This window comes from Erinaceus europaeus, chromosome 15, assembly GCF_950295315.1.
Source record: "Erinaceus europaeus chromosome 15, mEriEur2.1, whole genome shotgun sequence".
NCBI classification, from domain to species: domain Eukaryota; kingdom Metazoa; phylum Chordata; class Mammalia; order Eulipotyphla; family Erinaceidae; genus Erinaceus; species Erinaceus europaeus.
The window spans coordinates 33,877,536-33,905,461 of NC_080176.1; the positions used below are offsets into that span (position 1 = coordinate 33,877,536).

Here is a 27,926-nt window from a genome sequence, read left to right on the forward strand (position 1 = left end):
CAGCTTCCGGTCCAGGACGTCTGATCAGATTACCCACACGTGAAAGGCTCGGGGCGCTGCATGCTTTTAATTTTTAATCCAAAACAATTCACTTCTGTGAGTCGTTAGCTACCTCGCAGATAGGTTAGCAAGCTTGGGAACCGGAGTTTGAGCCCTGTTCCCCACCTGCAGGGGAGGGGAGAGGCTTCAGGAGCTGTGAAGCAGGTCTGAAGGTGTCTTCATTTCCTCTATACTCTCTCCCTTCTCAGTTTCTTTGTCTTAATAAAAATTAGAAGGAAAGATAAGGGGAGGGGGATGACCGAGCCACCACCTGGCCAGTACATATTTTCCTTTGATCTTTTAAAAAAATTATAAGAGAGCAGAAGGGAGAGTCAGCATCACTCTGGCACATGGTACTGGGGATTGAACCTGAGGTCTCATGTCTGCTAGCCCAACGCTGCATTCACTTGCTCCCAAGGTTGTCAGTGAGTCTCAGTGCCTGCACCATGAACACGCCACTCCTGGCATCTTTTGTTTCTGCTGTTGTTATTTTTTTATTTTTCAGAGAGAAATTGGGGGGGATAAAAGAGTGAGAGATGGGGGCAGGTGGAGCGCAGCTGGTTAAGCGCAGGTGGCGCAAAGCGCAAGGACCGCTGTAAGGATACCGGTTCAAGCCCCGGAGGAGGGTCGCTTCACAAGCAGTGAAGCAGGTCTGCAGGTGTCTATCTTTCTCTCCCCCTTTCTGTCTTCTTTTCCTCTCTCCATTTCTCTCTGTCCTATCCCAACAACAAAATGGAAAAACTGGCTTCCAGGATCAGTGGATTCGCAGTGCAAGCACCCAGCCCCAGTGATACCCTGGAGGCAAAAAGAGGCACAGCATTGTTTCACTGCTTATGAAGCTTCCTCTCAGCAGGTGGGGAGCAGGGACTCGAACCCTGGTCCTTGCACTCTGTGATATGTAGGCTCTACCACTATACAACCACCTGTAACCCACTGCAGTATTTTTTTATGGCACCACTAGCAAACTAATAGAATAGTCTTTGCTGACAGACTGCCTAGGGTCAAGCCTCCAACACTTGTCAGCTCCGTTCACTTGCGCTTCATCATGCTGCCTCGGTTCCTCATCTATAAATGGGGATGTGATGCTACTTACTTGGTGGGGCACTGTGAAAATTGTATGTGTTGATAACATGGAAAGAGTTAGGAACAGAGCCTGATAAAGGGCAGAATTTACCCTATTCATTTGTTTGACTCCGGTTTATTGAGTGCCTGCTATTTACCAGGCCCTATTCCAGACCCTGCAATTATTGGGCATAATAGCTTCAGTGAGTTTAGATACACAGTAAGCTTTATATATGTGTACATAACAGTGTGTGTGTTTGTATGTATGCTAATATACATAATATATATGAATACTGTTGTGTGTATGGTGTCTATAATTATATATATGTATATATATATATATCTGTTAGTATATATGTACAGTTTATGTAATCTTCCTCCAGTGTGGTGGGGGCAGGGCTCTGAACCTTGGTTGGCTGCACATATGACAAAGGTGCACGGGCTGTTTTTCCCACTCTACAGTTTTATTTAATATTAGGTGGCAATTCAGAGAAGCACAGAAGGGGAGTGAAAGTGAAAAATGCCCGTGTAGTCAGCAGAAATGCTCATGGACTGAGTTATCAGGGAGGTCTTCTCTGACGAGAAGAGATTTGAAGAGACTGAAGCAAATGAGAGTCAGTCATGCAGCTTCCTAGGGGGTGTCCAGATGAAGGCAGAGCAGGCCAGGTGTGCAGGAAGAACTAGGAGAGGTCCAGGTGAGGTGAGAGGTGGTAGGACAGGAGGCCTGGGCACTAGCCTGGATCAGCTTCATGTGAGTCTCACAAGCAGTGCTGAGAGAGGACTTGGATTCTACTCTGGGTGACACAAAACTGGAGTTTAGCAGGGATGTGCTCTGTTTTGAAGAGGCTGTCAGAAGGCCAGGGGGAACTGTTTCCCTAGCAGTTTAATTCTTTCAACTATATACTTCTTGACACAGTTATAATTAATGCTTCTATAATACTTGTTATTACCTATGACTGTATAACAAGTGACTTAAAAATGTACCGTTTCCCATGATTTCTCTAGGCCAAGCTCAGGAGAAGATTGCCTGGATGCATCTGGTTTGGGGTTTCATGCTTTCGTAGGATACTGGCTGGGATGGCAGGTGCTAAAGGCTGGATTCAGGCTGGAGGATTTGCCCTCCTGATGCCTCAGAGATGGTGAGTTGGTGATTCTTTTGGTTTAAGATGTCTTTCTGTCCAGGTGGTCTTCTCTTCGGGCTGCGCCATGGAAGCTTTTGTGTATGTACAGTGCTTTTGTGTATGTACAGTGCTTTTTATTGGGGGAGGTAATGTTTACAGTGTAATCATTGACATATTCATACAGTTTCATTATGTAACAGGCCCCCAAAGTTTTCTTCCTATCTTCCTTCCCCCTCGCTCTCCAGAGTCCTTTGCTTTGGTGCAATACATCATGTCCAGTCCCTGTGTCACTTTGTGCTCTCCCTCCCTATTCCCTGCTTTATTAAGACCTGCTAATAAGTGAGATCATTTGCTATTTGCCATTCTCTTTTTGGCTTATCTCATTCAACATGATGTTCACCCAAAAGGATGCAAAGAAGACAACCGTATCATTTTTAACAGCTGAGTAGTATTCCATCATGTATATATACCACAATTTTTTATATTTTCATTTTTTTATTAGTGATTCAGTATTGATTTACAAAATTACATGTCAACAGGGGTATAATTCCACACTGTTCCCACCCTCAGAGTTCTGAATTCCAAGTCCCTGCATTGCAAACCACTGTGGTTCTTCTAAGGTTGTAGACATGGATTAACTGTCATCTCTATAACTATCTGTCTACATTTGTAGATATTGCCCCCTTTTTCTTCCAATCCTCTCTTCCCCTCCAAGACACACATAACCCTCTTACTACATCCAAATATCTCTCCCCTTTTTGTCATCTTTCTCTGGTACCTGATTGAGTTGGAGTTCAGAGCCCTCTTATCCCCTTCCTTCTATCACTTCTCCCTCACTGGAAGTATGGATCAGAGTTGTTTTGGGGGCACAGAAGGTAGGAGGTCTGGCTTCTGTAATTGCCTCTCCACTGGACATGGGTGTTGGCAGGTTGATCCATATCCGCAGCATGTTTATCTCTCCCTAGTGGGACAGGGCTCTGTAAGATGAGGTTCTAGAACACATTGGTGAAGTTGTCTTCCCAGAGAAGTCAGGATGGAGTCATGGTAGCATCTGCAACTTGGTGTCTGGAAGGTGGCAGGACATAAAGTGAGATAAAATGGCTAATGAACAGGAACCAAAAAGTAGGAATAAAGCAGATGAGATTAGGAATTTTAGAGAGTCCATTTTAGGCATGTTTCTTGGGGTCCATGACTATGGTTGTTTTTGCTTGAGTTTGATGGGTAGCATGAAGTTGGATAAAAACATTGCCTGAGAAAATGGTGTCAGAGTGGAGAAAAGGGCTACTAAGTTGTATTAGGGCAGAGTAGCTCACATTTTTAAAAATATTCTGTGAATACAGTTAACTATTTACCTCCATCTACCTGACCCAGGGCATATATATATATATATATATATATATATATATATATATAGCATCAGAGCCTGTGTAACCTCTAAGTCCCTATTGGTCTGAGGTCATAGCTCATGGTCACATCTGGGAACATTGCAGGCTGCACTCATTTCAGGAGCATCTTTCTTGTGTCATAGGGCAGGATACCCCAGTGAGGGCAAGGTCCTGAGGGGGCCTACAAGAGAGCTTATGATGACACTTCTGGTATAAGTGACTGGTGTTGGTGCAGAGAGGGATCCTTTGTAGGTCTAGACCTATCATATTTCTGTGGAAATCCAAGGAGTCCCTGATTAGGGCTGCAGGTGGTGAGGTGGTGTGATATTGACCAAAAGGGCCATTATTAAGTGAGCCTGTCTCTTGCCCTTTCTAGTCCTCTTTTTACCTGATGACCTTTGGCTTTCTCCCACTTGTTTAAGCATTGAGTGCCATTTGTTCAGCCCAACCTGTCGTATGCTTTACATTGGTTTGTTCTAGGCCTCCCCCACCAAGAGAATTGGATCAGTCCTGTTAATTTCGCGGGCCTGCTTGGCCCCGCCCGAAGGAACCCCGAGAGAGGGTTCCTGAGTCCGAGAGTTCCTGGGTTCCTGAGTTCGGAGAGTTCTAGAGTTGGAGAGTTCCTGAGTTCAAGAGTAAGAGGGAGTGCTTGTGCCGCCGCAAAGAGACAGCAGAGTTCTGTTTGGTGATTAGTTTGTCTTGGTTTGTGAGTCGTTGTTCCTGAATAGAGAAGTGCAGCTTCCCTGCCCAGCCGTTGTCTCTGCGTCTCTGTTGCCCGCCCGCGGGGCCAACCCGGCCGGCCAGAGCCTTCCGAAAATTTTAACAACAAATGGCGCCCACGTGGACCTGACCTGCGCATCTCTCAGATAAGTAAAGACAATTTGGCTACCTATGCACGATGGCCTTCTCTTCTGCTTGTGAAGAGATCTCCAAAGGCCTCTGCTCTTTCTTCACGAGACTGTTTTGCTGTTTCTGGAACATTTATCTCTGGACCACTCTGTGGTTTCCACTCGCTCAGGCGAACTCAGAACAGCCAGCGGGAAGAGCCAGCGGGCGGGAGGCGAGGCGCGGAGCTGCCGTTTCCACCTGGTTAAACAGCCAGCCAGCCGGCTGCGCCCAGACAACCCCGCGCACCGCGCCCGCAGCCTCGCAGCCCCGCAGCCCGCAGGAGGCCTACGCCAGCACACAAAAGCCCCAGGAGCCCAGTGCCAACATGCTGGAGCCCTATGCCAAAACGCAAGAGCCCGATGCCTCCACGCTAGAGCCCGAGGCCAACACGCAGGAGCCCAAGGCCAACCCACAGGAGCTGGCTCTCCACCGCGTGGCGCAGGACACTGGACGCGTGATCCCTCCACGCTGCTCGGCCACTGCAAACAGGGCAGCAGACATGGCAGGCCCATGGGGCAGGGCCGCGGCGGCCTATCATGGCCGCCACCCCTGGGCACCTAGGCTCACGCCTTCTGCAAAGATGGCCTGCCTGCCCTCTTTCTATGAATTCTGGAACCATCCCGGGCCTCCCGGACCCCCGGGCTCCCTGCCGAAACTGGGCACACGAGATCTCCAGCCGCCGGTCCGGTCTGAAGGCAGACAAGCTGGAGTACGCAGAGATTTGTGCAGAGATCGCAACCTGCAATTCCTAAAAGTGAAGCTGTGCGGGAAGCCACCTCCGGATGGTGAACCCCCCCCCCAACAACTAAGACAGTACAGATTTAAATTCGTGTTTAAAATGACATGTCTTCGTAACAAAGGTTTCTCTCCTTGTGTATTAATGACCATGTTTTTGTGTATGTTTAAAGTTTGGTAAACAGTAGCTTTAAGGCTAAATTCTTACTAGTCAAAGTTAAATGAAAAAGGTTTTCAATGTAATTCTCATAAAGATAAAATTAACTTACATTTAAAGTCTGAGGTAAAAATTAGTTAACAATCAATATATTTTAACTAAGTTGGTCTAAACAAAAGGTTAAATAGACTTGTTGATATGTAAAACACTACCTTCTCTATTAGAAATGGTAGATCGCACAATGGCTATGCTAATTATTCTCATGCCTGAGGTTTCCTCTCCGGCCCACACCTAGGGTGTGTCTCCATCTTGAATAGGTGTAACAAAAGGTTTAAAGACGTTGTTGATATGTAAAAGTCTCAAATTCCTTCTCTGTTAGAAACGTTGGATCGTGCAGTAGATATGCTAATAACAAGTTTTGTTTCATAGTAAGTAAGTTGCAGCCAGCTGCCTGTGGGACCCTAGGCCGTTCCCCGCCCCCATGCAAATGCCCGTCGAGGCAAGTAGCCCCCCAGAGGCAAGAAATGTTTTTTTTTCAGATATGGCCCCTTCAGGCCTTCCCTTGTCAACATGCTGGTTTTTGTTATATATGTTTCTGTTCACCCCACACCCTTGATACTATAGTCATTTAGTTAAAAAAAAGGGGGAATTGTCGTATGCTTTACATTGGTTTGTTCTAGCCCTCCCCCACCAAGAGAATTGGATCAGTCCTGTTAATTTCGCGGGCCTGCTTGGCCCCGCCCGAAGGAACCCCGAGAGAGGGTTCCTGAGTCCGAGAGTTCCTGGGTTCCTGAGTTCGGAGAGTTCTAGAGTTGGAGAGTTCCTGAGTTCAAGAGTAAGAGGGAGTGCTTGTGCCGCCGCAAAGAGACAGCAGAGTTCTGTTTGGTGATTAGTTTGTCTTGGTTTGTGAATCGTTGTTCCTGAATAGAAAAGTGCAGCTTCCCTGCCCAGCCGTTGTCTCCGCGTCTCTGTTGCCCGCCCGCGGGGCCAACCCGGCCAGCCAGAGCCTTCCGACAATTTTAACAACACCAACCAGAATTAAGTTTTTGGGATATGTCTTCTTTGGGCCTTTCTGTTAGATTACTAAGCAAATTTGGTCTAAGTCTAATCAATTAGAGAATTTATGATGCCTTCTTCAGGCACTTCAACTAGGATTCCAGGTTTACTAGGTCTAAGTCTAATCATCAAGGGCTATTGAATACCATTACTTTCAGTTATATAATTGCCTCTAGCTTATTATATACCATGATATTTTTAGCCACTCATCTGATATTGGACATCTGGGTTACTTCCAGATTATTTTTAAGAATTATGTTACCTATTTTGCGAAGTGATAGTAAGAATATTAAAGGGCCAGCAAGAGAGTTTGGCGGAGGCGAAGTCAAGTCTTCAGACTGGCAAAGTACTGGGCAGGCTGGGACTGACTGCAAAGTGGGAAGTCCTAGACCAAACTGAAGCTATTCAGCCTTTTTGTTTAATGACAGAGGTGAAGTCAGATCTGCTAGCTGACAAAGTACAGGGCAGGCTGGGGCCGACTGCAAAGCGGGAAGTCCTAGACTGAACTGAAGCTATTCATCCTTTTTGTTTTCAGTTGGTAAGCTGTTGAAAATGCACAAATATTACCTGGAGACAATAAAAAGAGAGACCCTGGGGAAGTACACAGTAACAGCAATTATGGCAGTGGGTGTAACAAGACTAAAAACGGCCTAGGAGTAGAAGCTGCTTTACTCATTAAGAGGCTTTCAGAACAACAGCTATTTGTCACTACTACAGCTTCTCTATTAGCTGAACTCAGACCAAAAACCAGAACTATGGGTGACTTATAGAATGAGTGGCAGATTGTGGTTTCCACCTAAATATAAAAGGGCCCTATCACTTGCCCTCACCCACAGACCCCCCCCTGCTTCCAATTACAGGTATCTATGATAAATATAGAGGTTATGTAGTTAAATAGCTAACATATGGGTACAAGTTAGTAAACTTTCATATATGCAAAGGTTAGCCAGAAGAGAGCCCCCATGGTGTGTGCTTACTTTACAGCAGAATAATTCTTTTTTTTAAAAAAAGAATTTATTTACTTATTCATGAGAAAGATAGGAGAGAAAGAACCAGACATCACTCTGGCACATGTGCTGCTAGGAATCGAACTCAGGACCTCATGGTTGAGAATCCAATGCTTTATCCACTGCGCCACCTCCCGGACCACACAGCAGAAGAATTCTTTAGGTAGACAGTTTACTAGATATTGGAAAAATGTTAGTTGGTTAGACCCATCCAAGAATGGGTTAAGAACAAAAGCTATTAGATTGAGCTCCAGAAAAGATATGCTAACCCAACACAGAAGGCCAAAACAAAGGGAGTAATGTACCAAGGCCACAAAGATGGTCCAAACCTAGGGGAGGGCAGGCTGTCTCAAGACCAAGGGAACTCTCAAGGAGAACATGTCTAAAATGATAATAATGTCTGGAGTTATTTTTAATGTTAATAAAAATAGTCTTACATGGGAGCCGGGCTGTAGCGCAGCGGGTTAAGCGCAGGTGGCGCAAAGCACAAGGACCGGCATAAGGATCCCGGTTCGAACCCCGGCTCCCCACCTGCAGGGGAGTCGCTTCACAGGCGGTGAAGCAGGTCTGCAGGTGTCTGTCTTTCTCTCCCCCTCTCTGTCTTCCCCTCCTCTCTCCATTTCTCTCTATCCTATCCAACAACGACAACATCAATAATAACTTCAACAATAAAACAACAAGGGCAACAAAAGGGAATAAATAAATAAATAAATAAAATAAATATTTAAAAAAATAGTCTTACATGATGTCAACTGTATCCAGTAAAAAATGTTTAAATAATAAAGCTCTGCAGACAAAGGCCAGAGGTACCTCATGCACTTGAAGCAGCTGACATGTCTCTCACTTCATTATTCGCCAACACCCCTTTCCTTCAGGAGGTACCCTACTAACTTTTCTCAGGGCTGGCCTCCACCAAGAGTTCGCCAGGGTAGCATATCTACCTTGTCATTTGTGCAACCTGATTTAAGACTATCCTCTGTAGTGGTCCGGGAGGTGGCGCAGTGGATAAAGCATCGGACTCTCAAGCATGAGGTCCTGAGTTCAATCCCCAGCAGCACATGTACCAGAGTGATATCTGGTTCTTTCTCTCCAAATGTCTTTCTCATAAATAAATAAATTAATTAATTAATAATTTTTTAAAAAAGAATAATAATAAAAAAAGACTAGCCTCTGTGGTGCTGGAGGATGCTTTGATATTGTGGTATCTTTCCCTCTGTTGCTCTGTCTTTTGTCTTTCTGTCTAAATAAGTCGACTTAGAGCAGTCAAGCCCCAGAAACAACAAAAAACAAAATTAAAGATAATTTACATGGAAGCTGAAACATGGTTTCAATAAATAGTGGCTAATGAATAATGATGATTCTGGTAATTATGATAGTGTTGATGATGCTGGAATTGGGTTTTTCCTTGGGAGAAAGAAGTTGTCAGCAAATCCTGAAATGTATCTGTCCCTGTACCAACCTGTATTCTCTGCCATATTAATGACTGATGTACTGTTGTCATTGTCCTTTGGCTTGTCTGCAATTACAACTGGGTTGTAAGTTCTCCAAAAACAAAGGTGCAGTCTTTGTTTCCTTCATCATTCTAGTCTCAACACCTTGAAAGGATTCTGGTTGTACAAATGAGAATTAAATGATGAAAGAATGAATGAAAACAACTAATAAAAATTAAATGAAGCAGAGATTTGAAGACGCCACTGATACAGCTTGTGGGAATAGATGTCTATTATTTATGGTACTATTATTTATGATACATGTGACATGTTACCTTTGTTCATGGTATGATCTAAGTCAAATAACAGGTTTTAAACCTAATTTAGACAAAGGTCAGTAGCTGTTTTCTCCCCATGTAAAAGCATGTACTTTATTCAGTTCAGACATCTGGTACATTGTAGACTGCAATAATATACTCTGAATTTGAATATGAAGTCTAGACAGGTATCACTATTAGCATTTATAGGTCATTCCTTATACAGATAAAGTTATTATTCTGCAAAATAAATAAATAAATAAAAACTTAAGATATACTGGTAGGACAAACATGTTTCCTTGATCTCATCTCAGATTTTTATACCCACTGTATGGGAATAGGGTCTACCTCAGGAAGTAATAACCAAATATGTAAATCTGAAATAGTTACAAGTAAGTCATTACTTAGTCTTCGAAAATTCATTACTTCACAAAGCATAAAGTCTTCAGAACATTACAGATACTCCAATTTAGGATCACCAGAATATTTTAATAGAAACGTATGTAGATTAACTGCTTCTTTAAAAATGCCTGGGGTTCTCTAACTCCCTTTCTTCTAGGCAAAATATTTTTAATAATTATGTATTTATTCCTTTTTGTTGCCCTTATTGTTTTATTGTTGTAGTTATTACTGTTGTTGTTATTGATGTTGTTGTTGGATAGGACAGAGAGAAATGGAGAGAGGAAGGGAAGACAGATGGGGAGAGAAAGACAGACACCTGAAGACCTGCTTCACCGCCTGTGAAGCGACTCCCCTGCAGGTGGGGAGCCGGGGGCTCGAACCGGGATCCTTATGTCGATCCTTGTGCTTTGCACCACGTGTGCTGAACCCGCTGTGCCACTGCCCGGCTCCCTGGAACCGGGATTCTTATGCCGGTCCTTGTGCTTTGTGCCACCTGCGCTTAACCCGCTGTGCTACTGCCTGACTCCCCTAGGCAAAGTTTTTATTGGCTTCACAGCTGCGTAATTCCACTGCTCCTAGTGGATTAATCTTTTTTTAAATTTATCTCAAAAAGGAGACATTAACAAAACCATAGGATAAGAGGGGTACAACTCCACACACTTCCCACCACCAGATCTCTGTATCCTATCCCCTCCCCTGATAGCTTTCCTATTCTCTGAGAGAAAGACACTGTTCCACTACTCATGAAGCCTCTCTTTTGCATGGTGCCTCCATGTGGTGGTCAGGGGCTCAAACCCAGTTCTCCTCACAGGGTTAGCTATCACTTGTCCCCAAGAACATCTCATTTTATTGGTTCTAATTGTAATTCTATAATTATAAGGCTGTCCTGGGAAAATGAGTGACAGGAGTCACTGTTACATGCGCACTCAACCAGGTGTGCCACCACCTGGTCCCGAGGAGTCACTGTTATAATATTGCTCTCTGTGTACATTAGTAGGTATTTTACAGTCAATTTCTCATCAATAATCTGCAGAAAACCTGTTTTGCTCTGGGGATATCCACTTTCCATGCCTGCACAGCTGTCCTCAGCATCCTTGCCAGAGCCCAGAGCTGTTCCCAAACTGCTCAAGCCTCCAGGGCCTCTCTTCACTCTGCTTCTAGCTTCTTGAGGCCATCCATTGCCTCTCCTGCTCCTTATCATTGCCACTCAGGACCCTGACCAGAACCTGGCTCTGACTGTTCAGCATTGGTTCCTTTTGGTGAGCATCTGTATAGTTACTTACTGTCATTTTTAATTGAACAAAAGCCAAGTTATGTTTATATGATAGGTAACTACTTTGTTGATCTTTCCTATATTGATACATAACTATTTTACATTAACAGATTCAGATTCTCTTTGACCATCCTATGCCGTTTTTATTACTGGGATCCTAGTGGTGCTTTGAATGCCTTGCAGTCTCACTCCCTTTTAATCTGAAACAAATGAAGCCAGAGAGTGCTTTGGGAATGGAAATCGAGCACAGGAATAGAAAATGTATGACATTTGTTGATTCTGCTGTGTTTCAGTTTTGTTCGTCCACATTTTCTGTGTGCTGTCATGGGCTCTGTTCTCCCTTTTCAGTTGTTTCTGGGTCTTTTCAGGGAGTTCAGCTGTGAGAATAATGTCACACTATAAAATGCTGGCAGATGTCAGCCCTACTTCTGGACTGCAACTGTGATTTTCAGAAAGGGAGAGAGAGCAGCAGTGCAAACCAGTCTAGGGGGAGGCTAGGCATTTGTCATCAGACTTTGTTTGATGTATATATAGATAGTGCTTTTAGGGGGAGTCAGGCGGTAGTGCAGCGGGTTAAGCACAGGTGGCACAAAGTGCAAGGACTGGCATAAGGGTCCCGGTTCAAACTCCCGGCTCCCCACCTGCAGGGGAGTCACTTCACAGGCAGTGTAGCAGGTCTGCAGGTGTCTATCTTTCTCTCTCCATCTGTCTTCCCCTCCTCTCTCCATTTCTGTCTGTCCTATCCAACAACAACGACATCAGTAACAACAATGATAATAAGAACAACAATAAAATGGGCAACAAAAGGGAATAAATACTTTTTTAAAAAGTGCTTTAAATTTTTAAAGTTACTACCATTCTAACCATCCCTCTTCTTTCAATTAAGAAGATCAGTAGAATGGCATTCACAGATTCATCTTATCTGTGCCATTTTCTCCTCGATCTGTCAATACTTAAGTTATGTCTAGCTAATCAAGATAAATTTGAGTGATTTCAGTTTGTTTAAATATACATCACATGCTATATGTTTAAATTATGAAACACCCTGGGAGCCCATTTTTCTGGTTTATCATGTTTTATATACTTTGCATCCTCCACAAAGGAAAAGAGAACAAGGAAATCTAATTTCCTACAAGGTTTCAAAAATGCTAGAGTTCATGATTAAGTTATTTTATTATTATATTATTATTATTATTTTTTTAATATTGAAAGAGAAAGGGTGGGAGAGAGAGAGAAAGAGAGGGTGAAAGAGACCACAGACTGCCACTCCCTTCAGTGCAAGCCAGTATTAAACTTGGGTTGCATACAGCAAAGCAGGGTTGTATCCAAGTGATCTGTCTCATTGACCAAAGTCTCTGACAATTTTATTTTTCTTCTTTTCACCTTAGTGGTTTGAGTATTCCTCTTTTGTTTTTATTTTATTAAAAAATTTAATTTAATTTTTTTATTTCTTTTTTTTATACTTATTCCCTTATTTTTGTCCTTGTTTTACTGTTGTTGGATAATGCAGCAAGAAGTTTTTGGAAATCATCAGGCTATACAGTAAGGTGTCAGGCTACACAATTAACATTCAAAAGTCAGTGGCGGGAGTCGGGTGGTAGCACAGCAGGTTAAGCGCACATGGTGCAAAGCGCAAGGACTGGTGTAAGAATCCCAGTTCAGTCCCCGGCTCCCCACCTTCAGGGGAGTCGCTTCACAGGCGGTAAAGCAGGTCTGCAGGTGTCTGTCTTTCTCTCCCCCTCTCTGTCTTTCCCTCCTCTCTCCATTTCTCTCTGTCCTATCCAACAATGACATCAATAATAACTACAACAATAAAACAACAAGGACAACAAAAGGGAATAAATAAATAACAAAAACAAAAGTCAGTGGCATTCCTTTATGCAAACACTAAGGTAGAAGAAGATGAAATCCAGAAATAATTACTTTTACTATAGCAACAAAGACAATAAAATATCTAGGAGTAAACCTAACCTAACTGAAAATTATGAGTCACTACTCAAGGAGATTGAAAAAGACACAAGGAAGTGGAAAGATATTCATGTTCATGAGTTGGAAGAATTAACATCATCAAAATGAATATACTACCCAGAGCCATAGATAAATTTAATGCTATCCCCATCATGATCCCAACCACATTTTTTTTTTAGGAGAATAGAACAAATGTTACAAATGTTTATCTGGAACCAGAAAAGACCTAGAATTGCCAAAATAATCTTGAGAAGAAAGAACAGAACTGAAGAAAGAACAGAGCTCATCGCGCTCCCAGATCTCAGATTCTGTTATAGGGCCGTTGTCATCAAAACTGCTTGGTACTGGAACATGAATAGACACACTACCAATAGAATAGAATTGAGAGCCCAGAAGTGAGCCCCCACACCAGTGGACATCTAATCTTTGACAAAGGTCCCCAAACTATTAAATGGGGAAAGCAGAGTCTCTTCAACAAATGGTGTTGGAAAAAATGAGTTGAAACATGCAGAAGAATGAAACAACCACTATATTTCACCAAATACAAAAGTAAATTCCAAGTGGATCAAGGACTTGGATGTTAGACCAGAAAGTATCAGATACTTAGAGGAAAATATTGGCAGGACTCTTTTCCCCATAAATTTTAAAGACATCTGCAATGAAATGAATCCAGTTACAAAGAAGACTAAGGCAAGCATAAAGCTATGGGACTACATCAAGTTAAAAAGCTTCTGCACAGCAAAAGAAACCACTACCCAAACCAAGAGACCCCTCACAGAATGGGAGAAGATCTTTACAAGATCTTTACATCAGATACGAGGCTAATAACCAGAATATATAAAGAGCTTGCCAAACTCAAGAACAGAAAAACAAATGACCCCATCCAAAAGTGGGGAGAGGACATGGACAGAATATTCACCACAGAAGAGATCCAAAAGGCCGAGAAATGCCACGCCCCACTCAACTCCAGAATGATGGGTCTGACACGGTCAGCACCCTAGAAAACTCTCTTCAAGGAAGAGTAATTCTGGGAGTGGGTTTTGGCATTCTGAGCAGATCTAAATTGAAAACTCTGATTATTGTTTTCATTATGTACATGGTAATGATGCTGTGTAATCGGGAACAAACAGCCCCTGTTCCCAGATTAGATACAGATGAACAGGAAATGAGGTAGACAAGTTATGGGTCATCAAATACATTAAGTTTTAGGGAAAATTCTTAATAATACTTACTCACCTCCTCTTATGAAATATGTTAAAACTCTACGTAAAATACTATCTGCTAAGCCTATTACTCAGAAATGCATCACCCCATAAAGTACGACATTACTGTGTAAAACCGCAAGGCCATCTAACCAAGAAATGAGCTTTACTTTCTGTTTCAGATATTGTTTATGTAAGGCTGGAAGATATATAAGTTCTCACTGGCTGAATAAAAATTGAGTTCAGATTCACCCTCCAACAGAGTGTGACAAATTCTGTTCTCCCCTGCACCGACTCCTGATCCACCCAGGTGGTCGCCTTCGGAGTTCCCTGATTCTTCCTGCTGCTCCTCCGCCTGAGCGGTCCGTCGCAGAGACACACATGAAAAAATGCTCCAAGTCTCTGTCTCAAGAAATGCAAATAAAGACAACAATGAGTTACCACTTCACTCCTGTGAGAATGTCATATATGAGAAAAGGTAACAGCAGCAAATGCTGGAGAGGTTGTGGGGTCAAAGGAACCCTCCTGCACTGTTGGTGGGAATGTAAACTGGTCTAACCTCTGTGGAGAACAGTCTGGAGAACTCTCAGAAGGCTAGAAATGGACCTACCCTATGATCCTGCAATTCCTCTCCTGGGGATACATCCTAAGGAACCCAACAGACATCCAAAAAGATTTGTGTAGACATATGTTCTTAGCAGCACAATTTGTAATAGCCAAAACCTGGAAGCAATCCAGGTGTTCAACAACAGATGAGTGGCTGAGCAAGTTGTGGTAAATATACACAATGGAATACTATTCAGTTATTTAAAACGGTGTCTTCACTGTTTTCAGCCGATCTTGGATGGCCCTTGAAAAATTCATGTTGAGTGAAGTAAGTCAGAAAGAGAAGGATGAATATGGGATGATCTCACTCTCAGGGAAAAGTTGAAAAACAAGATCAGAAGAGAAAATACAAGTAGAACCTGAACTGGAATTGGCGTATTGTACCAAAGTAAAAGACTCTCGGGTGGGCAGAGGGGAGAGTACAGGACCAAGAAGGATGACAACCCCTAGTTGGGGTTGTATTGTTATATGGAAAACTGGGAAATGTTATGCATGTACAAACTACTGTATTTACTGTCAGATGTAAAATATTAATTCCCCAATAAATAAATTAAAATAAAAAATAAGTAAAAAAAAAACTGGCTACACTCTTGAGTTATCCATCTTTGACTAAATAGTATTAAAATTATTGACCTACACATCTGATAAATTGCATATTCAATCTAATATTTTTCTTCTAGTGTCGTATGCTTTGCATTGGTTTGTTCTAGCGCTCCCCCGTCAAGAGAGTTGGATCAGTCCAGTTGATTTCGCGGGCCCGCTTGGCCCCGCCCCAAGGAACCCGGAGAGAGTGGTTCCTGAGTCAGAGAGTTCCTGAGTTCGAGAGTAAGAGAGTGCTTGTGCCGCCGCAAAGAGACAGCAGAGTTCTGTTTGGTGATTAGTTTGTCTTAGTTTGTGAATCGTTGTTCCTGAATAAAGAAATACAGCTTCCCTGCCCAGCCCTGTGTCTGGTCCTCTCTGTTACCTGCCTGTGAAGCTAGACCCGCCCGGCAAGAGCCTCCCGAATTTTAACAACATTCTAGAGGATGAATAAAGGAGAAAGAATAAAGAACAAAGTGTAAAGTTCACAGTCACAATAGTATGGCCTCAGTCACATATTCAAAGGTATTCTCTATAGATACATACTAGACTAAATGAGATAAATACAACTGAATGACATTAATACAGTATCAAAATTTTTTTTAAATGGTGAGCAATAACTTTAAACTCTATAATCAATGGGTGCCAAACAAATTCATAAAAACTGTAATATTATAAACTGAGTTATATCTTTCCAAAAACTAAATGTAGAAATAATCCACTCGACCTATTTTCAGTACACTTTAATAATAATTCTTGTTGTATGACTTAATGAAATACACCTAATGTTAAAGTTATGGTCAACTGTATGACCCAGTGGTATTTATTGTCTTAGTGAGCTTTCCCTGATCTGAACAAAGCAGCAGAGTGGAGGGGCTGCTTCACAGCATGGACCCAGGTGCTGATGGAGAAGTATCCAACCACTCCTTCCCTTGGCTGGAAGAAAGCAGGACATGAAGAGGAGAGAAAGAGCTGACAAGCATATTGTGGGAAAGCCACCCAACAGCACCATAAAGATGAATCTACAAACAATTACTGAAATCTATGCTATATTTTACAGCAGTTAACTGTGGCTATCACATTTTATTACAAACTGAATTTAACTGTAGAGTCATCTGACACTCAGAAACTCATTGTTGTGATCTTTTTTGGAAACTGCCATACTACTATCAATAACATGACCCCAAATCGACATAACACAACTGAGTAGAACGTTTATAAAAGGAGCTTGTTGACATTAGTGTTAGGAATCCCCCTCTATGGAAGACTTCCCTCTCCCCCTCAACTATGCCTGCTTCAGTCTCAGTTTGTGACATTAATAACTAAAGAAGAGAGCATTGGTCAGCCTACAAATGCAGGAATATAGATGTTGCCACACTTTTACCTAGTCAACAGTCATAATGTGACATGACAGGCTGGGATGTGTGGAGCAGCATGTGGTAAATTTTCCCAAATGGAGAAACCTGAGGAAATTAAGGAAATGAGCTTGAGACTTGAAGCCAAAATATTGGGAAAGAAAACAGATGTGTACAACCATGTGCTCAGCTGAGGAACAATGTCTGGAAAGTCTTCAGGAAAAGTTAAGTGATGAACATAGCAAATGTGATGAACATACCTCTACAGCAAGACAGGTTCCCCATTTTGAAACAGGATCCTCTGACCAGGTACCACATCTCACCCATTTACCAGGTTCAGCTCAAAGTGACAGTTGGGAGAGAAGCCCTGTTACATCACCACATCCCAGGCCTCCTGGAACTGTCAGTGAATGTCCTACCCCCATCATGCTCCACCTGCTACTGCCTTCACAGGTGTCTCCCCACTCAGTGTGACATTTGCCCCCTGAACACTTTGTCTCAAATTTGGAGTTCAGGCAGGTGGGGATGCAGAGGTTACACATGTTCCTGTTATATGTGTGAATAGATATAGGTCCTAGGTCACATCTATGGGGTTTACAGTTACCAGTGTTTATATACTTTTCCCATATTTGGGAGCTACCAGTGCTCTGATCTAGCTTTCCATTCCTACTCCCAACTCTGACATCTTGACAATAGTTTCAGCCCACCTGCAGGCTAGCTGTCAGGCTCAGGCAAAAACTAGTAAAGTCATTCACCCTTGGAATATACCTAAATAGACTCCCTAGCTTCTTCCAACATGAATATCTCAAATCTGATCTGCTACATTCTTACCTTTTGGTTCCTTATTACTAAACAATTTGTTCTGCTTTATATCTTAATGTTTGTTTTTTTTATTCACTAAGTTGCAGATGTTACCATGACTCCATCCTGACTTCCCAGGGCAGACGACCTCACCACCTATCCAGAGCCCTACCCAACAAGGAAAGATAGGAACAGGCTGGGTGTATGGATCTATCAGTCTATGCACAGAAGCAACTACAGATGTCAGACCTCAAACCTGCATCTCATAAGCATCTCTGGTGCATAGTCCCAGAGGGATAGAATAGGGAAGTTTCAAATGGAGGGGACGGGATGTGGAACTCTGGTGGTGGGAATTGAATGTAATTGCACCCCTCTTATCCAGATGGCTTGAGATGACAAGAACAGAAAATTGAAACAAAAACATTTCCCCCCCCCCAGTGGCCTGGGAAAGGGCACAGTAGACAAAACATTGGACTCTCAAGTATGAATGAGTCCTGGGTCAATCCCTGGCATCTCCTGTGCCAGAGTTATGCTTGGTTCTCTCTTTCACCTCCTCACTCTTTCATGAATAAATATTTACAGAATTATTCCCAGAGGCTGGCGCGTAGCAAATCAGGTTAAGTGCACATAGTGCGAAGCACAAGGACCTGTGCAAGGATCCTGGTTTGAGCCCCCAGCTCCTCCCTGCGGGGGGGGGGGGGGTCGCTTCACACGCAATGAAGCAGGTCTGCAGGTATCTTTCTTTCTCTCCCTCTGTCTACCCCTCCTCTCTCAATTTCTCTGTCCTATTCAACAAGAACAGTAGCAATAACAACAACAATAATAACAACAACAACAGTGGAAAAAAGATGGCCTCCAGGAGCAGTGGATTCATAGTGCAGGCACCAAACTCCAGCAATTACCCTGGAAGCAAAAAAAAAAAAAAACCGAATGTCATTGTAGTAATCTATGGATTAAAGCATATCCAAGTATTATTTATGCATATGTTCGGGGAACAGAATTTTTATTGCATTTTTATACTTACCCCTACCCCTCATACCCTTCCACCTGCCCCACCAAGTTGCAGATGCCCTCCCAATGCCCTCCCAGCTCCAGGTGCTTCACCATCCTCTCGTGCCTTTCATCACATTCATCCTCTTCACCTGCCCATCATGGGCCATCTGCCCCATCATATGCTCTATCACCTATCCAGTAGTCCAGTACATTACATGGTGCCCCCTTATGTGCTCATGTGCCTCTAAACCCCGAGTGTGCTGTGAATAGGCTCAGATCTCCACACCTGCCCCCATACTTTCATCACAAACTCCAGCACAGCACATGTGCCCTCTCACCCACCCACACCCTTTTAAACAATGCTCAAGGGGGCCTGGCGGTGGCACACCCAGTAGAGTGCATGCATTACACTGTGTAAGTACCTGGGTTCAAATCCCCAGTACACACCTGTAGGAGGGAAGCTTCAGGAGTGGTGAAGCAGTGTTGCAGGTGTCACTTTCTATTTCACCTCACCTTCTGGATTAATATTTTAAAAATATAAGAATGTTCAAGAGCACAATTGTTGGGACAGGAATGTAATTAGCACACAGCTGACACCAGCCTGAGGAACTTTAAGTAAACCAAGTGATTTAAGTGCCAGCCTGCCAGAATTCAGTCTGTTTCCCTGTGTCTTCCTTCACCTCAGACCCCCCACAATGCTGCCTCTCCTGAGAGACTGAGTAAACACAGCTGAACTTTGGTGACTCATGGTCCCGGCCTGGCCTGTCTCTGCCCCACTGCCTATTTGGCTGTACTGAAATAACCTCTGTCTTAAACCCACACTAAGCCGCACTTGAAGTCTTTTCTTTCTAATTACAATATTGATGAAAACTCTACAGACCCCAAGTTTTCGAAAGCTTGTTAAGGGTAGGCAGTGTCATATCTGATAAAGCACAAGTTATTAAAAATCTAATGAAATTAAACTCCTTACCTGCAGAGATGCTAAACACACACACACTTTAACAGATATGCTAACTTCTTATTGAACATGGTTTTAATTTTAAGACTATCTTTAGATTAATCTACTATATAGTTACTGAAAACCACAGAAATCCCAATAGTGGTTTAAAGACAAGACCAAGGGGCACAGGAGGTATGGACTGTCTCTCTCACACTATCTGAATGCAAAGCAAGCGAACAAAAGAACAGTGGAATCATGCAGGCACAAAGTCCTAGGAAAAAGCATGATGTGAACTCATGATAATAATACAATAAATACAGTATCAGGAGCTCAAATTCCCTACAATACTCCCCTTCTCAGCTTTTTTCCTTTCCTGATGGAGTTGGAGGTCACAGCCTGTTGTAAATTAACTTAAAATGGAGGTTTGGTGGTTGGGGGCTGCTGCGGAGGCACATAAAAGGATTCACAGCGCAGTCTTGGAACTGGTTTAAATAATACAAAGTTTATTAGGGTGAAACAGGTAAAAGGCAAAATAAGCACTTATCATCAAGGATTAAAAGTACGCTAGGTAAGGTCTGAGTCTAGTCATCAAAAGTTTAGTCCCATAAGATAAACAATTATAAGCTCTGCAGGTCTGCAGGTGTCTATCTTTCTCTTCCCCTCTCTGTCTTCCCCTCCTCTCTCCATTTTTCTCTGCCCTATCCAACAATGATGATATCAGTAACAACAACAATAATAACTACAACAATAAAACAACAAGGAAATAAATATTTTTAAAAATCTTTAAAAAAAAAAAGCTGAGTCCCTTTCCTTTTGTCTGCTGTAATACACAAGTTTCCAACATAATACATATTATTTTAATGTGTGATCAAAATTATGAGTAAAATAAAAACATAAAACTGTACTCTTTGAAAAAATCTTGATGATCATCATGTTGTGAAACAATGTAATAATGTGTGATACTATCTTATTAGACATTACAGACTTTAGAAATTAGAAATTCATATTTTAGCTTTAGTTCTTGTAATTAATTGACCAAAAATCTGTTTAACAATTGAACAAACTGATTGCACATTAAACATCAAGACTTTTTTTTCCCAAACTATATAACTGTGGGGGAATTAGTTTTCAAATCTCCCAAAGTCCACATTGCACAAGCAGTGGGAAATAACACTAATTGTTGGTATATTCCACCACTAGTTAGTACAGATAAAATTCATTGTAAATAGCTCTTTATGCCTGTGCATCTTGAAGTTTGTCTCTAAACAAATGAAATCATTGACACACCCTCACAGACACATACACATGACACATACACACAAAGTACCAGCAGAATCAGAGAAAGTAATTTTCCTATAGAGAATCATTGCCAAGTCTTCTTAAACTTTAGGGTCTAAGAGCTAACAGTACATTCATATTTTATTACATTTTACCAGAAGTATCATATGTTTCATAAGCTACATAGCTATGGTAAATTCACATCAGATTGAGGCCACATGTGACTGACTCAGCAGCCAACTAGAATCCTAGTGGTTATAAATTCTGCTTTCTCCTGAGATTTTTGGCAGAGATAATATATTCCTTAGATTTAAGTTTTCCCTACTCTAAAAACTGTAAATTTTCTGATTGCTGAATTTTCTGAGTTTGAAATTCTCATAGTGCTACATTTACTTCTGTTGATGTAGTTCCAAGAATAGAAAATTTTAAATATATCTTGTTACTAATGGCAGAATGAATATTGTCAAGTCAGTAATAAAGAGTACTGGTAAAATAGATTTTATGATCTATATACCATATATATATATATATATATGGTAAACCTCAGACCTGTTTAGGATAATTCAGCTATATGTGTGTATTTATTTATTTTGGTAATTAATGATGGTTTGTGAGATTTTAAGATCATAGGGCTATAATTCCACAACACACCTACCACAAAGGTTCTGTGCTCTCCCCATTCCAATTAACTTCTGTGTTTTCAAAAAATTTTAGGAGACAGTTTGGATTTTTTTTGTTTGCAAGTTCATGCATTTCAGTTATCCATACGCCACAAAAAAGTGAAATCATCCATTAGCTGCATTTCTACTCCTTATGTGACTAGACATAATCAATATCAATATAATTAGTTTTATTAGGTGGGCATTCCCCAGTGCTTTATACCTGTGTGATCTCACTGTTCCCAACAGATATTTTTTTCTTAATTATATCCCAATGACAAACAGGGAGAGAGTGATAAGAGAGAAAACAGAATAGATATCAAAGCTCCCTACTGTTGAAGTTTTCTCTTTGTACTGTGTTCTCATGTGATGCTAGAAGCTCCGACCCAAGTCCTCAAACTTGGCAAAGTCTCCACTATATCCTGTAAATTATAATTACTGGTAAATTAATATGTAACATCTCATTTAAAGACTAAATCACACGTATATATGAAGTTTCAATTCTGATAAAATCAAAAGTATTTTCAGGAAATTAATATTAACAAAATGCATTTTGTTTCTAATCAGAGTTCATTATTTAAATATAGTATTAGGTAGTTGTTCTCAAAATATAGAAGGGGGAGATAGAACTATGTCTCCACAAAATTAATACATTGAGAACTGTTAGTTTAAAGAAAAATATCTGCAGTAAAAACCACAAAAATAAAGAGTGTGGAAAGAAAAGAGTTCAAAATACAAACACTAATACTACAGTCAAAATAAAACAGTGAAACAAATGCAGTAACAAGGAGTGAATTATTAAATTGGAACTTTATTGAACTATCAGTGAGTGGAGGAGATAGTCTTAATAGATAAAATTACATAATGTCATGATTGATTTAGTGTTTCTCTTATTAAAGTTAAGGGAATTTATAAGACAGTAACACTTATACTGAGAAAATGTAAAGCTTATATTTAAACAAAAACAGTGGAGATGAAGGCTGACAAGAGGTACATATTTTTTTTAAAAGACATTCTTTAAATAAAACCATGAATCTTTGAACATTGTTCATATCTGGTCTATGTTAAATATTGAATGGTTCTGCTTTTCTGTTTTATTAGGTAAACAATTGTTTACAAGACAGTTATAGTCATATAGTATGATTTTTCACTTTTCTGTGGTAGGTATCTGCACACCAAGCCATGATACATTGATCGATTTATGTATATTAAACCACCCTTGCATGCCTGGGATAAACCCCACTTGGTCATGATGAACAATCTTTTTAATATACTGCTATATCCTGTTAGCTAGAATATTGTTCAAAATTTTAGCATCTATGTTCATCAGAGATATTGGTCTGTAGTTTTCTTTTTTTGGTTGTGTCCCTGTCTGCTTTTGGTATCAAAGTGATATTGGCTTCATAGAAGCTGGAAGGGAGTATTCCAGTGTCTTCAATCTTCTGGAAGACTTTTTAAAGTAAAGGTATTAATTATTCTTTGAAGGTTTTGTAGAATTCATTTGTAAAACCATCTGGTCTAGGACTTTTGTTTTTGGGAAGATGTTTGATAACTGTTTCATTAGTTGTGATGGGCCTGTTCATGTTATCTAGTCTTTCTTTACTTAATTTTGGAAGTTTGTAGTTATCTAGGAAATCGTCCATTTCTTCCAGGTTCTCTAGCTTGGTGGCATATGAACGACTGTTCATAGAAGCCTCCTCTTTCATTTATGATCTAATTTATTTGGGTCTTCTCCCTTTTTTATTTTGTGAGTCTGGCTAAAGGTTTGTTGATTTTGTTCACTCTTTTGAAGAACCAACATTTACTTTTTTTGATCTTTCGTATGCTTTTCTTATTTTCAATGTTATTTATTTCTGCCCTAACTTTAGTTATTTCTGTCCTAACTTTAGTTATTTCTGTCCTTCTGGATGCTTTAGGGTTCCTTTGTTCTTCTTCTAGGTCTTTAAAGTGTGCAATCAGGCTGTTTATTTGTGCCTTTTCTTGTTTCCTAATGTGTGCTTGTAAGGCTATGAACTTCCCTCTCAGTACTGCCTTAGCTGTGTCCCAAATATTTTGATAGCTTGTGTCTTCATTTTCATTGAAGTCTCGAAACATTTTGATTTCCTCCTTTATTTCCTCTTTGACCCAGTAGTTGTTAAGTAGTATACTTTTGAGCTTCCACATTTTGGGACTCTTACTAATCTTTTGTTGATTGTGAAGTGTTAGTTTAATTGCACTGTGGTCTAAGAAGATGCTTGGGATGACTTCAATAAGTCTTGAATTTGCTGATGCCGTCTTTGTGGGCTTACAGATGGTCTGTCCTTCAGAATGACCCATGTGGACTTGAGTAGAATGTGTATTCCAATTTCTTGGGATGAATGACTCTGAAAATGTCCAGTAGTTCTAGTTTATCTATCTCCTCATTTAGCTCCCTCATGTCTGTTAATTTTCTGCTTGGATGATCTGTCAAGTTGAGAGAGTGGGGTGTTGAAGTCCCCTACTATGACTGAGTTTCTGTTAATATATTGCTGTAGCTCTTTGAGTAAATGTTTGATGTATTTACATGGCTTCTCATTGGGTGCATAGATGTTAATAATTGTTAAGTCCTCTTGATTGACTGATCCACTGAGCATTAAGTAGTGTCCATTCCTATCTTATTTAATTTTATGTATTTTAAAGTCTATCATGTCAGATATGAGAATAGCTGTTCCTGCCCTTTTTTATGGGCCATTGGCTTGTATGATAGTTTTCCATCCTTTCACTTTAAGTCTGTATTTGTCTTGTTGAGTTAGGTGGGTTTTCTGTAGACAGCATATTGGTGGGTTGTGTTTTCTGATCCATCTTCCTACTCTGTGACTTTTAATAGATGATTTCAGGCCATTGACATTTATTGATATGAAAGATTGAAGATATTTTAATGCCATTCTTGTAGAGTTTTAGAGTGTTCTGATATATGGCCCATTTATGGTGGTCTGACTATTGATAGGAGACCTTTCAGAACTTCTTTCAGGGCATGCTGATTCTTTCAGCTGTTGCTTGTCTGAGAAGGTTTTTATGCCTCCATCTAGTCTGAATGACAGTCTAGTAGGATACTGTAGTCTTGGTTGAAAGCCTTTCTCATTAAGCGTTCAATAGATATCTTGCCATTCTCTTCTAGCCTGTAGTGTTTGTGTGAAGTCTGCTGCTAATCTTATGGGTTTCCCTCTGTAGGAGACTCTTTGTTTTTCTCTTGCAGCCTTCAGGATCCTTTCTTTATCCTTATTCCTTTCCATTCTAAATATGATGTGTCTTGGTGTCTTTAAGTCTGGGTTAATTCTGTTTGGCACCCTCTGGGCTTCTTGAACATTTATGTCTTTTATATTGTCTAGAATAGAGAAGTTTTCAGCAATTATGTCCTGAAGAATGTTTCTTCCCCTCCCTCTCTTTCTTCCTCTGGTAAGCCAATAATGCATATATTATTTCTTTTGAAGTTATCCCATAGGTCTGTTGTTGTTTTCAGTATCTCTTAATCTCTTCTTGAGATCTCTTACTTCTTTTTTAGTTGTCTGTAATTTGTCCTCGATCTTGTGAATTCTGTCTTCAGTCTCATTTATTCTATTCTCTCTCCCCTCTACTGTTTTCTGGAGTTGATCTATTTTATTACTCTCTTCTGATAATGTTTTAGTTTGTTCAGCTAGTGGTGTTCTTAATTCAGCTATTTCAGCTTTCAGCTCTCTAATAACCTTGAGGTAAATGAGGATGTAAATAAGAACAGCCGAACTGAAACCAACTGTTCCTTGTTCAGTGTAAACATCCCCACCTGTACTATACCCTATACTAACTAACTATACTAACTATAAAAAAGCTGAGATGAGCCTCCTGCATGGAGGCTCTTGGGACCCAAGCTTAAGCTTACTAATAAAGACTCTTGTACTTGCATGTGACTCTGGACTTCCTTGTATGTGATCTGGACCCGACCTTCTGGGTGCAACAATAATTAATGTTTTCTTCAGAGTCTCATTGGTTGTTTCTGCATTTCTGATGACAATTCTTTCAAACTCTTTACTCACTCCTGTGATTATTTCCTAAAATAGTGTTTGGATGTTGACCTCAATATTTTGTTTTTCAACCTTTGGGGGTGCTTTTAGCTGGACTTTTGTCCTGGTTCATTTCTCAAATAGTTCTTGTTGTTTTAACCATTCTATATAGTATGTTATGAGGTCTCTCTCTTGATACTTTTCAAATTACTGATCACTCTCACCTGGATTGACTTGTGTCTAAATAAGGTATATAAAGGGTTCACAGTTGTGGAAGTTGACAGTTTTTTCAATAGTATTTTAATCACTGAGTTGGAGCTCAGTGGCTTAAAAGCCTCTTTTTTCCTTTTTCTTCCCTGTAGGCTATGGGAGCCTGAGGGCTCTTAAACTATAAGTAGGCTTCTTAGCTTAATCACTGATTCCTGACCAAGAGATAAAGCAGGGTGGGGCAGAAGTAATCCAGTGGTTATGCAAAGAAACTTTCATAGCCCCACTGCTAGGCTACAGAGGTATAGATTGTCTCCTGAGTTTCTTTGTTAGTTCTCTGTCCCCTGGTATCAGCACAGGGCTTCCCTGCTGCTGCTTCAGATTCTGAGGGCAATAGCAATGGACAGTTGCATTTGGTGAATCTCAGGGGAGTTCTCTCCTCCCTTCAGCTGTCCCCTTGTTGGTGAAACAGACTGGTGGTGGTGTCTCAACTGGTAAACTGCCAGACTGTTACCAGCCACTTAATCTCTCCCTAGGCTCCTCTCTGTCCACGTGTTTGCACTCACCGGTGATTTGGTGGGCTCCTGAAGTTGTTCTAGTTCTGTCTTGTTGTGGTCCCAAGTGGTCTCCTTTGGTATTCCTAGTTGATCTGGGAGAGGAGAGGAGAGAAACCTTGGATCTCTTCTTTAGTGAATGTTCATATCATCTGCCCATTTTTGGATGGGGTCATTTGCTTTTTTGTTGCTAAGTTTGCTGAACTCTTTGTATATTTTGCTTATTATTCTCTTGTCTGATGTATGGCATGTGAAGATCTTCTCCCATTCTGTGAGGGGTCTCCTTGTTTGTGTGATAATTTCTTTGGCTGTGCAGAAGCTCTTCAATTTGATGTGGGACTAACCTCTGATAACTATACTCAGATTTTATAGACCTATCGTACTCTTAATGTTAAATTACAACACTAGTAAGTTTTCTCTCTCAGAAAGAAAATCACAACTAAAATGTTCTTGCTCTATCAATTGAGGCATTATTATCATATGGCAATTCTGAGTTCAGGTTCTCTCTGTACAGGGTGAAATAAAACTTAATCTAGCCCTTAAATCTTAAAAAGACTTTATCATGTTTAGTATGATACTCATGTGTAGTATTAATTCTTGAGGGGTAGGGTCTTGCTGGCCCTTTACACTGACTGGCTGTCTAGAGCCAGGAAGGCTTCCTCCACATCTGATTGACTCCTTGGAACCACCTGCCCCTCCTGATTGGCTGCTGCCTTAAGGGCAGCTAGGAAGGCATGTGCTGAGGGCCAAAGGCCCACAGAAGGTGGCCAAGTGGGGAGGCACCTAAGGCACATGTTGAATACACCTTCTTTCTGCTTTGTTTCCGAAGTGCACATTTCTCTGCATGAAATGAAAAAAAAAAAAAAAACTAGTATAGTCATGGGCCCTTTGGAATATAACTAAAATCCACTTACTAGCTAGCTACAAAAGGGAGACCCCCAACTCTTCATCTGCACTATGCCAGCCTTTAGGGTCACGGATTAGTCAACAACTTGTTTGGCTTTATATTTTAACTATCTTTTCAGCCACCAGGTCCTGGATGCTAGCCGACCAGACTTCTCTGGACAGACAACCCCACCAATGTGTCCTGGAGCTCCTCTTCCCCAGAGCCCCACCCTACTAGCGAAAGAGAGAGGCAGGCTGGGAGTATGGATCGACCTGTCAATGTCCATATTCAGCAGGGAAGCAATTACAGAAGCCAGACCTTCCACCTTCTGCATCCCACAATGGCCTTGGGTCCTTACTCGCAGTGGGTTAAAGAATAGGGAAGCTGTCAAGAGAGGGGATGGGATACAGAGTTCTGGTGGTGGGAATTGTGTGGAGTTGTACCCCTCTTATCCTATGGTTTTGTCATTGTTTCTTTTTACAAATAAAAATGAAGAAAAAAAAGGAAGAAAGAAAGGAAGGAAGTCTGGGAAGTCTTTCCCCCAGAGGCCTGGCTCCCAATCACACTAAAAACAAATTAATTAATTAATTAACAACTGCCATACATAAAGGGAAAAATCAATGCTACATGTCCATGGGAGTAGAAGTGACAATGCTAGGTGAAATAAGTAATAATAATAATAAATTGATAATAAAGCAATAATAAATAATAAAGCAAGCCCTGGACTCCTCGGCTTCTAGAGCTGGAAACATACCTCAGAGAGTCACGGTGACCCCTGGGGCCAGGGGCCAGCTTGGACACAGCAGTGACCTGAAGGCAGCTCAGCTCAGAGGCTACGCAGGAAGCCCACCTGCAGGACAGAGACACCGGGTGGCGCCCCTGGCTGAGCGCCCAGCTCACCTTGTAGGGGCTGGGGTTCAAAACCCGGATCCCCAGCTGCAGGGGGAAGCTTCTCAGGCAGGGAGGAAGCCCAGAAGCTGCCTCTCTCTCCCCTTCCCTCTTGAGTTCTCTCTGTCCTCTTGTGAACCTTC

At 41.3% G+C, this 27,926-nt stretch overlaps 1 long non-coding RNA gene across 2 annotated transcripts in view; it reads left to right on the forward strand.

Moving 5' to 3' along the window:
* The first annotated feature begins 21 nt into the window (after positions 1-21).
* The window catches only part of LOC132533146 (uncharacterized), a 128,007-nt gene continuing 100,102 nt past the window's right edge, over positions 22-27,926 (forward strand). Inside the window, exons 1-2 of one of the 2 annotated variants that reach the window (XR_009545044.1) lie at positions 22-204; positions 2,107-2,240. This is a non-coding gene — a long non-coding RNA (uncharacterized LOC132533146). The remainder of the gene's footprint in view (positions 205-2,106; positions 2,241-27,926) is intronic. The other variant, XR_009545045.1, reaches the window with a different exon arrangement.